The sequence below is a fragment of the Cloeon dipterum genome, chromosome X (assembly GCF_949628265.1).
Source record: "Cloeon dipterum chromosome X, ieCloDipt1.1, whole genome shotgun sequence".
Lineage (NCBI taxonomy): Eukaryota > Metazoa > Arthropoda > Insecta > Ephemeroptera > Baetidae > Cloeon > Cloeon dipterum.
In genome coordinates this window covers 2,934,392-2,948,637 of record NC_088790.1, presented here as the reverse complement: position 1 = coordinate 2,948,637, position 14,246 = coordinate 2,934,392, and positions in this window count along the sequence as shown.

The following is a 14,246-nucleotide window of genomic DNA, read 5'->3' as shown; positions in this document are numbered from 1 at the left end:
AATAATGGCGAAAATGATACTGTTTATAAACGAGTGGGGAGAGTGTTTCTTTTTTTTCCGCCGGAGAGGGTTGAGACGTTTTTTTATGCTAGCTGATATACAAATATTGAGGACTAGATATTGTGGAACGTTTCCGAACAGAAATACACGCTTAAAATCCTGTCCACGTTGAGTGCTAAGGTTTAGAAATTACGGCTGGTTATTATATTTAAAAGCAAAAAAAAATTGGTGGCCGGAAAAAAATATTAAAATATTTTTAAAATAAAACAAATCCATTTTAGGCATGAAAGAGTAAAAAATAAAGAATATGGCCATTAAAATACAATTTTCCGAAAAGGCGATTCAAAAGTATTTAAAAACCATTTCACTAATTCCAGCGTGGAAGGCTACCCTGAAGTTTCGGTTAGAGTAGAGGGCACTTACTTGCTTTTGATGCTTCGAGGATTATTTAACGTCACAACCAGAGCAGGAGAACGCGACTGCTTTGCTCAGCGGCCAGTACAACACTGGAGCGAGAAGCGATATGGGGAGTGGGTAAACATGCTCGTGTGCTTGGTGGTTGGAGCGGGCGAGGACTCCTGGATGGACGGGAATGGTCAAGCAAACCACTGTTGTGAACTCTGAATGCGGTATATATAGAGAAATGCATACCAAAACAACAGCAAACACACAAAAATCATGCGCACTACAATAAAAATATATAATTGAGACATTATATGTCTCAAACCAACTGCTAATAAAATTTGGGTAAATATATTTTTTACTGTTGCCTACTATATATATTGATTCAAACAATAACCAAGTCGTATATGTACTCAAATTATTTAAACGAGTTGCTCATTTTACTTCAACGTGCAATGCAAAAAAATCGATGCAACGCACCGTTAGTTACAAACATGTTTTTCTGTTAAAATATAATGATGCATCTGTGGTTCGGCGAATTGCTAACCCGCTGAAAGGGCAATCGCGTCTAGGGTACAGAAAAGGATAACGGATTGATTCGAACGATACAGCAATTTGAAGCAGCCAAATTATTCGCAAAGACGCAAATTAATGTGCACGATGCACGAGGAACGCGCTGAGTTAAATTTTAAATTAAAAATTGTGATATGAATCTATATATAGATTCATATTCACAACTTTGCATTCAAACATTCATTTTTTTTATTTTTTATGTTTAGAAGGTGCTCAAGCCTTTACCATTATCATTTACTGATGCATCTCTGCCAACGCATCGGTTCGAATAAAATGCGTTTCCTCCCCCTTAGGAAAAAAACGCTAGAGAAAAACAACCTCAAGCGCACTGAAGCTTACCTCGCACGAGAAGTTTCAGGAAAAAATACACTCTATTTGAAGACTCCGCGGTGATGGACATTTTCAATTAATTTTCAACACAGAGCAGAGTTTTATAGATTTATAGATTTTTCCTCCCGTTCCCTTTTCTGATTTTTTTATAAAACGCAGCGTAAAATAGATAGGAATGTAAAGAAACCACAAACTTGATCTCGATAAGTGCGGCTCATTCCATCAATTTTAATTTTAGAGATATGTACATAGTAATACTAAAAAATTCTAAATAAATATTTTTCTCTTAGAAAATTCACCCTTATCAGTGCTATATATAGCTACATTTTCATCTTTCATGTTCTGCAGTAATCTGACGAGTGGTAATATATTATATTTATTTGTTTATATGCAATGGTACAATCAAATCTGCCCGCATATTTACAAATTTAGTCACACAAATTTTGTTTTTAAAAAACATCAATGAAAATGAGGCAAGAAGACGCGGATGAATTTCAAGATGAACTCAACAACATCGATATTTGGTGTGCGAATAATGGCATGGAGCTAAATTCAAGGAAGTGCAAAATCATGGACATTACGCGAGAGCGCGGCTACCCTTGCATTTTGAGTACACCCTTTTGGCGACGCGCCCCTTCAATTTCAATACGTATGGGACTCACAGCGGTTGCTCGGCGTGCACATCGCCGCTGGCGAGTGCACAGCACACAGACATCCTGCGAGCGAGAGCGGCGCAGCGGCTTAGCTTTGCGGCGCGTTTTTTTCGAGGGTGCAAGCCGCGCTTAAAAAGAATCGTGTATTTGACCATGGTTAAACCTTTGGCCTTCCTGCATGGCACCCAACGACGCAGGAAAATAGAAGAAACTCAACATTAGAATAAAATTTGTTAGCATACACAAAAGTTTTGAGTTGTTTCTCGAATTCTTCTAACTGCGGCTCCCCCCGAATCTGTGCTGGAAGGTTATTGTACAAATTCAGCATGTACATTTCTGGAATGTTTACTGTCATATGGACGGTGGATATAAAACTTTTGTGCTGACAGCGCTCAAAATTCAATCTCAACAGCAGGTGCATAGAGCACGTTGCACAAAAATAGTGGTGATGGCTATGGTTCATTCACGCAGGAATGTGCCTATGGAAGAATGAAATAAGGTAAAAATAAATTTTTTTTTGAACTCCTTAATTCCAATCATAGCATGCGACAAAGCGCTGCATCAAGCTGGATTCAATAGCCGAGAAAAGTTATTAAAAAATGATCATGCGATTCAACCGACGCAACAATAGGTCTACAGATATCAATAGGTCTCCAGATCTCCAACGCTTCCAACGCTCTCCCGTCCAGATGTTTTTTTTTTACTCTTCGGACTCTTGTATTTGATATTTTTACTTCGACGTATTTGACGAGGCAAAAGGGGTCTCTCCTCGTCCTGTTTTTCAATAGCGAGCGGATATTCGAGCGGATATTTCAAGCAATATTCACATTCCTCGGTGGTCGGTATAGGATTCGCTCAATAGATGGATTCCATTTATGTGCATGGAATAGTTTTTTTTTTAATTGTGGGATGGTCATCCTTTCACACAATCCTATCACAATCTATTTTGGTACAGAGATTCTTGTTATCTTTTTTCCAAAATACACGCCACCCAATTGCAAGGCACAAAGAAACGAAAATTCGCCTGAATCCTAAAATTTCCTGAGGTTCAGAAATTCTTTTCAAGCCGACGATGCAAATTGCTCGTATGGCCGTTCAAGCCGCAACGAAACTGGGGGTGGATTATATACAAAGTTGTATAGCACTTCAAAAAAAAAATCTGCTGCTGTGATATCATATTGAGGTGAATTGTCGGCGCAGGCAGGTAATACCTTTCAAGCTTCGTCGCCACTTGAAATGTGTAGCATTGTTGCAGGATGGCCGGACAAAGGGAAAGGGAAGAACTGATCTTCTTGGCTGCTAGAGATATAAAACTAAATTTATTTCACAATCCGTAATACTTGGGATTCGACAATCATCAATTTCCGAGGCGCAATGTACAAACCAGGCATGCGGCGCGTGATTTGCTTATGCAGGTCCCTGGTCTTTTTGAAATAGGTCTTAGGGTATTTTTTAACAAATTTGCATGCCTCGAACAAATAAATGGAAAACACTGGAAGCAGGTTGTACCGCTCAAACAGTGGTTTCGCAGAACACAGCGGCATCAAGCCCCTCCAATACCTCTCGCCCAGGGTACGAATCAACTAATAATATTTAAAAATTAATTAATAATTTTTAAAAACTGGACACCTCAAGTAAAAGGGGTCGATTGCAGCAGCCGCGCTTATCCCCGGGTTTTTTGTTTTGAGGCGAAAACATAAAATTTTATATTTTATTTACATAAATAACACACATTACAAGTTTTTGTATATTTATCAACATTAAATTCAAACTGAAAATATCACGTGACATTAAAACATTTTAACGTAAGCATAGTAGTGAGTAAAAACATCGTAAAATTACATTTGATAAACAAGTATATTTTTATTTTTTGGGAAGTGAAAGTTATTATTGATTTGAAAGCAATTTTAGCAATTACGTTTATTTTTTGTTTATATAATATTTTGTCGTTTGTATATATACGCGTAATATTCAATTGCTGATTTCTTGTTTTAAAAATTTTGCGCCTCCAGGAAACACATGAATTTGAAAGCAAAATCAGTTACTATATACTGCTCTGTGTGAAATCGCCTAATAAAATATAGGGGCTAATCATTTTGAATTTTTGTATGATTTATTATAAACTGTTTAATCAATAGTCATCGCAATGCTTCTGTGAGAAAGGTCACAACCCTAAAATCACAATCTCTTAATTGCCACGCGCGCTGCATTAGGAGAGCGGGTAGTTGCACAGCGGACATCCTTTGAGTGCGGGCGGAGGCACAAAAAACCCTGAAGGAGAGGAAACGTGCTGCTGGTCGATATATAATTGTGCAGTCTCATGGTGTGTAGGTCAGGGTGGTTGGAAGTTTTACAGACCGAAATGATGGATCATTATGTGAAGCCCCCAAGATACATTTGTAGTAAACGGTGTGAAAGGAAGTATCACACGTTTTTAAGAATGTTAAACAAAAATAAATAGTTTCAAGACCGTCTTTGACGAAGTTTCTGAGCACACCAATCGATTGTTGAGTGTCGAATTAGGTACAGTGGATATTTTTTCCAACCAAAAAACCTTTTTTCCCGTCAAAACACATAATAAATGTGAGAATTACCGCCCCATTGGAAATCCTCTCTGTATTTGATAAAATATTTGAAAACGACCAGTTTCGACGTCATCACATACGTCCTAATCATGAGTTACAATTACAATCAAATACAATTATTAACAATGTGTAGTGGCAGTGGAGCGCCTCTACTCACATCCTCTTCTCTATAAACACCGATCAATTTTATCAGAATCTCGACTCGCAAAGTACAAAAGCATTTCGTTCAGCAATCTTCTCGGCCGATTCAAAATCTCTCTCTCTCTCTCTCTCTCTCTCTCTGTTGCATTAAAGAATTTCTAACAACAATACCCTAGACTAAAAATGAAAAAAAGAGTGGGAGCTCGGCTCCGCAACCGGCTCGGTTGCGGGTGATTGAACAAAACCACTCGTATTTCCATTTGATACAAAAAATTTCCAGATCTCTTTTCTGCCGACAACAAACGGCGTCACATCAAACGCAATTTTGTGCACGAGATTGAGAGTATTGAGACAGTCCCAAATTTGGTAGTGAAAAATAGATTTCGGCGATTAGATCCAGTCAAGCAAGCTTTTGCACACAAAGAGTTCCATAATAGGATGTTCTTCTCGCATTCATATTGTTTCGGCGGGAAACAAATTCGCGCGTCGCGGCGCACTTTTTGGTCGAAAAAATATCCGCTTTACCCAATTTGACCCTCAAGAATCGATTGGTGTGCTCAGAAACTTCTTCAAAGACGGTCTTTAAGAGAGGCAGCAATTTATATGGACAATTATAGTGGTTTATTCTGAGTTGCACGCATAATTGCTTTTCATAAATTATTGAATGAAATATTTATTAAACACCAACGGTGTACAACAGACATATACAGAATAATTATATTAAATCACAGATCAGTTTTTGCTTTGGCGGCTTGGCACAATATCCAATAATTGTTCTTGTCACATTCAAGGATGTGGGGGCTTTGCCGCCACTATAACAAGTAATTACGAATATTGGGATAACTCCCATAATTGTCATAGGTGGCAGTGCAAAGGTAAAGCTCACCTTTGCTTCACCTTTAACCCCCACTGCCTAATTAGACTCGCACGGAGGCAGTCACATCTGATGTTGTCTCTCCAACCTGGATTGTAGAGACCGTGCGAGATCAATCCGAATGGATTTGCATTTGACTGAACCCGATTTGGGTTCTGTTCATGTATACTACAATCCTACGATTAATTGCCACCGACAAGTCCTAATGAGTGAGGACGTTAAGCTGTATTTTTAATTTAGGCTCCCCGAACCCTGGCCGCTACAGAAATGGTAGAAATTGATTGGTTTATCGCAGAATTTGCACTCACAGAGCGTCCTCACTCGCGAAGGATTGATAGGTCAATTTTTTCATATCAAATAGGGAAAACCGTGACAGTTAAGCGTGTCTCGTGAACATATGTGTCTGTTAATAAACATGGCTCCCTTCCAATTTTGGTTGACCATGGCGGGGGTGACGAAAAACCCCGGGTCGATCTCGGAGGCCTTAAAATCCTGGTTAGCCATGAACTTTTTAAATGAGTCAGTCTCCGGCAGTGGAAATCTTGTTATCAACTCTTTTACAAAAAATTCGGTGTATGCTAATTTATATGTGAGCCTGGATTCCATTACTTTAGATACGGAGATCTCTTTAGGAATCTTCATTTGGAGGATTCTAATATATTTAAGTCTTTGAGGTTTAAAAATGGCCAAATCGCCTCTATTTCGTAGCTCGGCGCGATCGGAGCTATTGCTATAGATTAAAAGGTTTTAAGGAAGTGCTGACTGATGATCTGGGGGGAGAGAGTTTAGTTTTGAGGTGGCTAGAATTGATGCTCTCACTTTTTTTTCTCAATTTTCATAAATTATTCATTCATATTTTCCTCTTTTAGATTGAATCACTTTCAATTATAGCTTCATGCAAATTTATTGTTTGTGTAAAAAGTGGTTAGTTTAGTGACTCGAAATAATGCTCAAATTCCTCGCACCGGCGCCGACTCGCTACTTGCTGCTTTGCACCTTTCCAGCATGCGTGATTTGGCTTCACGGGACGAATGTCTAGCGTTTCAATGCAGTCCTCGGTGCGGAGGCAAGTGGCCCTTCAGTGCAGGGCTGGGTCCCTGTGCGGCCTGGTGCGCCCATGTTATCCGTTCGCGGTGTTATTGGGACCCAGGTTTCAGCATTCGTGCCAGTGCAGTGCGCGCCCTTCCCGGTCCGAGAGGACAGGGATAAAAAAAAGCAAAAAAATGTAAGCAACAGTTATTTATCTCTAAATTTTGCAATGATGAAATTAAATTTTCAGATTTTGCCTAATTTATCAACAATGATTTTGGGCTTGATTTCGATCCCTCTCGTCGCGTTCTATTTAACGGTCTCCGAATTTTGTGGAAACATTCCCTAAATTGTGAATTAAATCGTATTTTACAGTAAGGAACAATGCTAATTTTTTAATCCGGGATTATTTTAATCTTTTTCCTATAAATTTTGGACAGTATTTCAAGCATAAATGGTTCTCACAGCTCTACTTCTTTCAAATATTATTGCAATCGTTGGTGATGCACCTGATGACACATAGCAGAGCAGTGAATTAATTAAAATTACAAAAGAAAGGACCGATTCGATCGCAACCTTGACCACACGCACATTGTTTCATTTCCCGTGTGCTCATACTATTAGCAGACAATACAGAAGGAAATTTGATTTGGATTTCCATTAGGAGCAGTGTCACCGCAGAATTGCTGGCTCATTAAGGAAAAATACTGTACGATCATTTTGCCTGCAAAATTGCCCCAAATTGTCCATTGTGTTGGCGACGCCGGTTTTTTCCTCAACGAGTTTCGCCGAAGGGAGCGATAAATCAAGTATATTTCAGTCATTCAAGTCGCTGGAGCAGAAACCAAATCGGCTTTCGTGCGTTGTGTAAACTTCACTTTTTATTTTCTGCATCTTTCAACTCAATCTGCTCCCCAAAAAGGAAAGACCGCAGAAAAGATAATATCTAGCAACTCAGCGGACAAAGTGACAGGCGCGCATATCAATAATGATATTACAATGACACGATTTTGGCACACGCACAAACCAGAAGTCAAATATTTATCCGCCGGGTGGATGTCTGCCGTTTACCTGCATAGAAAAAAATCTACATTTGAATATAATGAATGGCCGCGCGCGCGATCGGAGGGACGTTGGAGAAAGAAAGAAAAAAACAGGGAGACGGCCGCCCCACCGGACAATGCCAAATTCGCAGCTTCCCTTTAAAAAGATGTTATAAAAACTAGGGAAATGACACAGATTTTTTATCAACGCAGTTTGGTGGCGCGCGCGCACATGTCCTGCAGGATGAGAATGGTGAAAATACATATAAAACTGCCCCCTGTGCCAGCGGCTCGGCTCCTCCGCACGCGTTTTATTGTGTCGGTCATTTTTCATACGATTGTGTGCGAGCGTGTGGGGACATTTGCTTATTTATCGAAAGGTGCTTGTGTGTTGAGCTACTGGAAAAAAGCAGATGCCGTTTTTATGTGTCGGATCGGACTTTTATTCTCTTCCACGCTGGTCGTCCCATTTGTATTTTTTGTCCGCACGCTCGCTAAGCACGCTCGGCATATGCATGCGTCTGTGAGATTCGATAATAAACGGCATAAAAAACGGCCGACGGCCACAATTTCATGCTTCCTCCCCGGATACTTAGGGGTTTTGATTTGATGCCTCTTTTATGGCTCGGATTTCGTCGTCCGCGTTCCTGAAGAGTCTCTTATCTCAAACGATAGCGAAATTCATTATTGTCCGATTGAGGGTCCTTCAAACGACACGCGATGAATAAATTTCGGTCGCTCTGACCTCAATTCCTAGCCGCCAACAGTTTTATTTGTTGCAAAATATTTTTTAAAATCATTTATTAATTACGTGGCATTTTCATTTTTTATTTACGTATATCAATGTTATTTTTGAACCAAAATATTGCCGAAGCAGAAGGTTTTGAGTAGGGGATAACTTACTATGGCTATAAAAAAATGTTTTGATAATTACTATGTTTTAAAAGAAGATGACCCAATTTTTCAATCTTTGTTTATCCCTTGGCCAATTTCCTGCCTTTTGGTAATCATGTATTTAAAATATTGTGTTTAAAAACAAAGACATTGCATCCCAGATGACGTAAATAAATATCGTGGCATCAATATATTATCACATCCTCTATTCCTAACCGACTGTTGATGCTTCTAACTTCTTGACTATCGAAATTCAACTGAGTGTTTATTTATATTTAATATAGAAAAAGCCTCTGTACGCATTATTCCTCGATATGCGTAAGGCCTTTAATTCTACTGATCGAATATTTCTTTTCAGCAAAATTGTTGACAGCATCGTATTGTCATTTCGCATGAATTAATAATAATAATACTATTTCTTTGAACTTTTGGCATGTACACAAATTGACATAGCGGAGCAACATCAAAACGCGCCACCCAAATTGCAAATATATATACACACACACACAAAATAATAATGCACAATAATAATATGACAGTCTGTCCCGCCTCCTTTACAAAATCAAAAAGTACTCATCAACACTACAGAAACGATGAGCGTACACAAATGAATGCAAAGCAGCTACAAACTCTCTGAGCTGGGGTCAAGACGCAGAAACACTGGCAGAGCATATTATAAACATCCGCAGCACATATGTAAGCGGGTTGTGTCTGGACATCATTTTGTGTTTGCGTTGGAACATACTAATAATCCTGCTTCTTGCGAGTGCAGTGCGCGTGAAAATCCCTCGTTCTTTGGAAGAAGCTGGGGTATTTTTTCCAGCAAGAATTAAACAAATATATGGAGAGAACAGGTATCGCTCAATAAGATGGCAAAGGAGTTAAGCTGGGCCAATATATAGCGCTCGCCCATATGCCAGCGCCCTGATGAAACGCTTCTGTGCCACAAAGACAGCATCCAAAGGTGCCCTGCTCGCTCCCCAAATCACAATGCCGTATGAAATGATGGAATAGGCGTGTGCGTATAATACACTGTCACTTTCAGGTCAATTTAAATTTACAACTTTAAATTTCTATAGAAACCTTGACAAAATTGAAATGGCCACAACGAAAAGGCTCAAAAGTAAATTTAATGCGTGGATCAACAGAGCATAACTATATGCTCCATTATTCATCCCGGCTCACCAGCAGATTCAGGGGAACAACAAAAATAACAAAACATATTTTTTAGGCAATGCAACAGAAAATAATCCATCTATCTGTTCGGCATTTGCCGGAATTCGTAATACATTGACGCACTTTACCTCTTTTTTTACAAAAAGAGAGCTTTTGCTTTACAAAAAAAGAGGACGCATGTATTTATCAGAGAGTGCCCCAGTTAAATAAGGGTTTAAAAGTGGAGGAGCAATATATCATTGTTGACAAAACCTGTCACATTATACAGAGACTGCACTGCTAAACTCACAACCACAAGAAACGCGTGAATACGACACGTGTTCCTTTATGCATCCCAAGATCTTATTTCGCTCTTCTATGCGCTTTTCAAGTGTTTGTATTAAAATTTGGGGGATGAGCAGGTAGAAATGATAAAGATTAAAGAATAAATTTAGATAAAGAATTTTGTTCGTGGAATGTCGTAACAGGTGCAACCCGATCGAACACAAATCGGGTTTAGTGCAATTTTTTTGCTCTTTTAATCCCTGTCCTCTCGGACCGGGAAGGGCGCGCACTGCACTGGCACGAATGCTGAATTCCGAGTGCCTATAACACCGCGAACGGATAACATGGGCGCACCAGGCCGCACAGGGACCCAGCCCACTCAAGGGCCACTTGCCTCCGCACCGAGGACTGCATTGAAACGCTAGACATTCGTCCCGTGAAGCCAAATCACGCATGCTGGAAAGGTGCAAAGCAGCAAGTAGCGAGTCGGCGCTTATAGATTGCCAAAGGGCTTTTAGGGGGATTAACCTTTATCCCCTTCCACCCCATTTGAAATTTAATATGAAAAGCTCAACTCACTGATCGCAACCCTTTTCGATTGGTTAAAATCTGTCAACATCTACCCCAACCTACCGCCGTTTACCGTTATTGAGGTTAAAAATAAATATAAATATCAGAACCAGAAAGTTCATCTCATTTTTAATGAGCAATTTTTATTACGGAGGTAGAGGAAAGGTAAATTGGGGTTGGTTGGCGATCAGATCATCCCCAAAACCCATAGCATCGGCTATCTTTGGGAGATCAAGACGAGTCGAATGGTGTGCAGCATTTTCGTAATGCTGAAGATAAGAAGCCGAGATTTGGCGATGCGGCAAAATTCTGACAAAAATCGAATTCAATGGCATCAATTTAACAACATTAAAAATTTAGCAAGCTGACGTCTTGATCAACTACATCTCCATACAGTCTGAAATCATTATTTTATTAGCAATTTTATTAATTATAAGGGATGAATTCAATGGTGAAATTTTTAAATTTAACGGAAAGTGATTGTTTTGAAAATTTTGATAATCCTCTTCGTCATGGAAAAGGAAAATTTTATATGGATTGACTAGTTCTTTTTTGAGATGGCAAATATCAACATATTTTACAGAAGCGGCTGATTTTTATTTTAAAAATGTGTCTTCAAATCGAATAAATTCTACTTATGACCAAAATCGAAATTGTATTGTTTATTTTGTGCTAACAGGAGGTAAATACCACCATTAGTTTTCTACTTTAATTACACGCATTAAAAACAAACCACAATTGTCAAAAATATTGCTGGTGTTTTATTTAATTTCCGGTAAATGTAAACCAATAAATTCATTTTACGTCAATATTGTGTACCCTGTTTGCCATAATAAAAATATTAAATGTTTTTTTCCGACTGTATCATCATGGAATTTATGAAATTTCAAATGCCTTTTAACACAAACAAACAAATATTAATCAGCAATTTGCGGTTAACAGATCAATTGCGCTATAAGAATCCCATTGTAATGCAAATACGGCGAGTAATCAGTTAGTTTCGCCCGTTTGCTGATGTTTATCGCCATTGTTTCCATGCTTTGCGAAACGCTTGTACATGGAAATCAACAAGGTTAATTAAACGCGCATTCGCATTTCCAATGAAACGAATCACGACACGGAGCTGGGAAGCTGGCTGAGAATAAATTTTCTGAAAAGTAGGAAGTGTGTTGCCTCGCGCGCAGGATGTAAAAATAAAGCTTAAATGAGCAGAAACATATTTCACGCAAAAAGCAGGCGTGCGGCGCGCAATTAGGCTTCTAATTATTATTCCGAGTTCACACTTAATGAGAAGAACGCGTATTTTCCTCCGACATAATTAATGAATGAATGCACACACGCAGCAGGAAAAAAGAAAACACGTGTGTGACTCATCGCGCGGCGGCTGAAAAACGACTCCGCTGAGACAAATAATAACGTTAATCCCCACGCTCGCGCATTTTTTTCCTTCCTCGAAATTTATTTCTTGCGTTCAGCCACGGGCGTGGTAATTCGACCATTTATTTATATACACACTCACTCTCAGTCCCCGTTATAAAAAAATTGTGTATTAACAAGCTCGAGGGGTGCGCATAATAAAAAAGAGCAGCTAATAAGGGTGTTTGTTCGCTCGCTCATTCAAGTTTTTTAGACGCGGGCATTTTGTGCCACATCAAAATGGTTCTTTAATTGAGCCGTCCGTTTTTTATGAATAAACTTTGCGCCGCGAGCGTTTGATTGGGAGGGGTGAGATCCAAAGGGGAGACTCTCGGGTGTCAGAAGCGTGCCGCCAACATAAAAAATCCCCTAACGCGTACGCAGCACTTGTTTTTTTAGCTTTAGCTGCGGGGCTGAATACAAATGAAAAAGTATAAGTGGAACGCGAGCTTTTTTTTACTCTGTGAATGCGTGAAATCAAGCTGACAGGTGGGGTGACCCGTGAAATTGCTTTACTTAAGTTTTTATGTATAGTAGTTTAAAGGTAAAATGTTTATAACTTATTTAAAAAAACATTATTAGATTAAAAATAATTATTTAACTGTTTTAAATTTATTTAATATAATAATAAATTTTTTTTAAATTTAAAGTTATAAATTTATCAAAATAAAATTGTTATTGTTGTTTATTTTTGCTAAAGTTATACAAAAAATAAAAATGTTATTTTTGTTTCTAAATTAATTTATATTGAGTCTTACCGCTTGCAATCTAACGAAGGTGTTGTAACCAAAGGTGGGACTGTGTCAAATGCTTTGCACGTTTTTTCTAACTAATATAAATTTATAATGTAATATGAACACTGATAGGCAACATTTCGTTGTTATACTGACAAGCGAAACGCTGTGAGCACACCATTTAATCATTAATATTCTGTTGATTTTATGATTATATAAAATGTTTGATAAACGATGAAAATCCTGATTTTTTGGCATGTTGTTAGGATGCTATAAAGAGATGTTTGCTGGACAATTGTATTGCTCTTTTCCGGAAAAAGATGCCCATTGAGCTAGCCACCAACTTCTAATTTCAAACCTTAATTTAATTTGTGTAATTTTCGAATTTATATTTAATTTTTTTAATAGCTCTATGTATAACTTTTTTATGCTATTTTAAATGGGACAAAATGTAGCTCTGAGTGTGTATCATGCCTAGAAATTTTCAGGAGGATGAAACCAATATATTTTTCTAGAAAAAAATGGTCAAATATTGAAAAAAGGTTAATTTTGAGAAAATAACCCTCAGAACTCTTTGTTCAGAAAATACCATCAGAACAGGTTATAAATCGCAGGTTATAAATCGCTAAATTAGAGCGATTAATTTCGATAAATTCGCATTTGTAGCCACTTTAACGAGGCCTGACGGGCTCTGTATTGATTCGATTGGCAAGATCTGCACACCATTAGAACATTCAAGTCAAGAGCTTTCAGAATATGGTCAATTTGACCCTCTGGAAGCGATCAGGGTGCTCAGGTAATGCCCTGAAATGCCCTAAATTTTTGCGAATAGAACATTTTCCGAGATTATTTATTTTAAATAATTGTCTTTCAATTAAATTATGCAACTGAAATTAATTTTCATTTTTACGATCAAGGAGTGTCACTTGAGAAAATAATTATTTGAATTTTGATGCTGACAGTTGCCGTAGAAGGCAGACAAAGTGTAATTATCGAAATCCGATTTGGTTGCTGCATCTGAATGTGTCATTGAACTGGATAACGCGCGCGGCTTTTCCTACAAATATGAATTCATAATTGCGCGTATACTCGACGAATATATTATTTATTAGTGCAAGTACTCGGTGAGAAGCAGCAGCAGCCTATTGTGTCGACATTCGCGATTATTGGCCAATAAAAAATTCAATGTCACTGCCGCGTATTTCAAAGCAATGTGTGTGTGTGTGTGTGTGTGTTTGTGTAGCGTATAGTATAAGCCATCTGAATATGAGTGCCATATGCGTGAGACTGCTCACCTCGCTCGCCGCAATTACAAATGCACTCTCCGCTCAATTATGCTAAATAAATTTATCGATGAAAATCAATCAGAATGCCAAATGAATTCCAAGTTGGCTAATGATTAAACTCGACAAATTGTTCAAGATTAAAATTTTTAAATAAATAATTCATTCTTTTAAGTAAAAGTTAAGAAATAAAATAAGTTTTCTTAACATTCCACGTTTTATTTATTTTGTCAATAAGTGTCGCAAGCGTAATAATAGCCGCTTGTTTGTATTTCATTA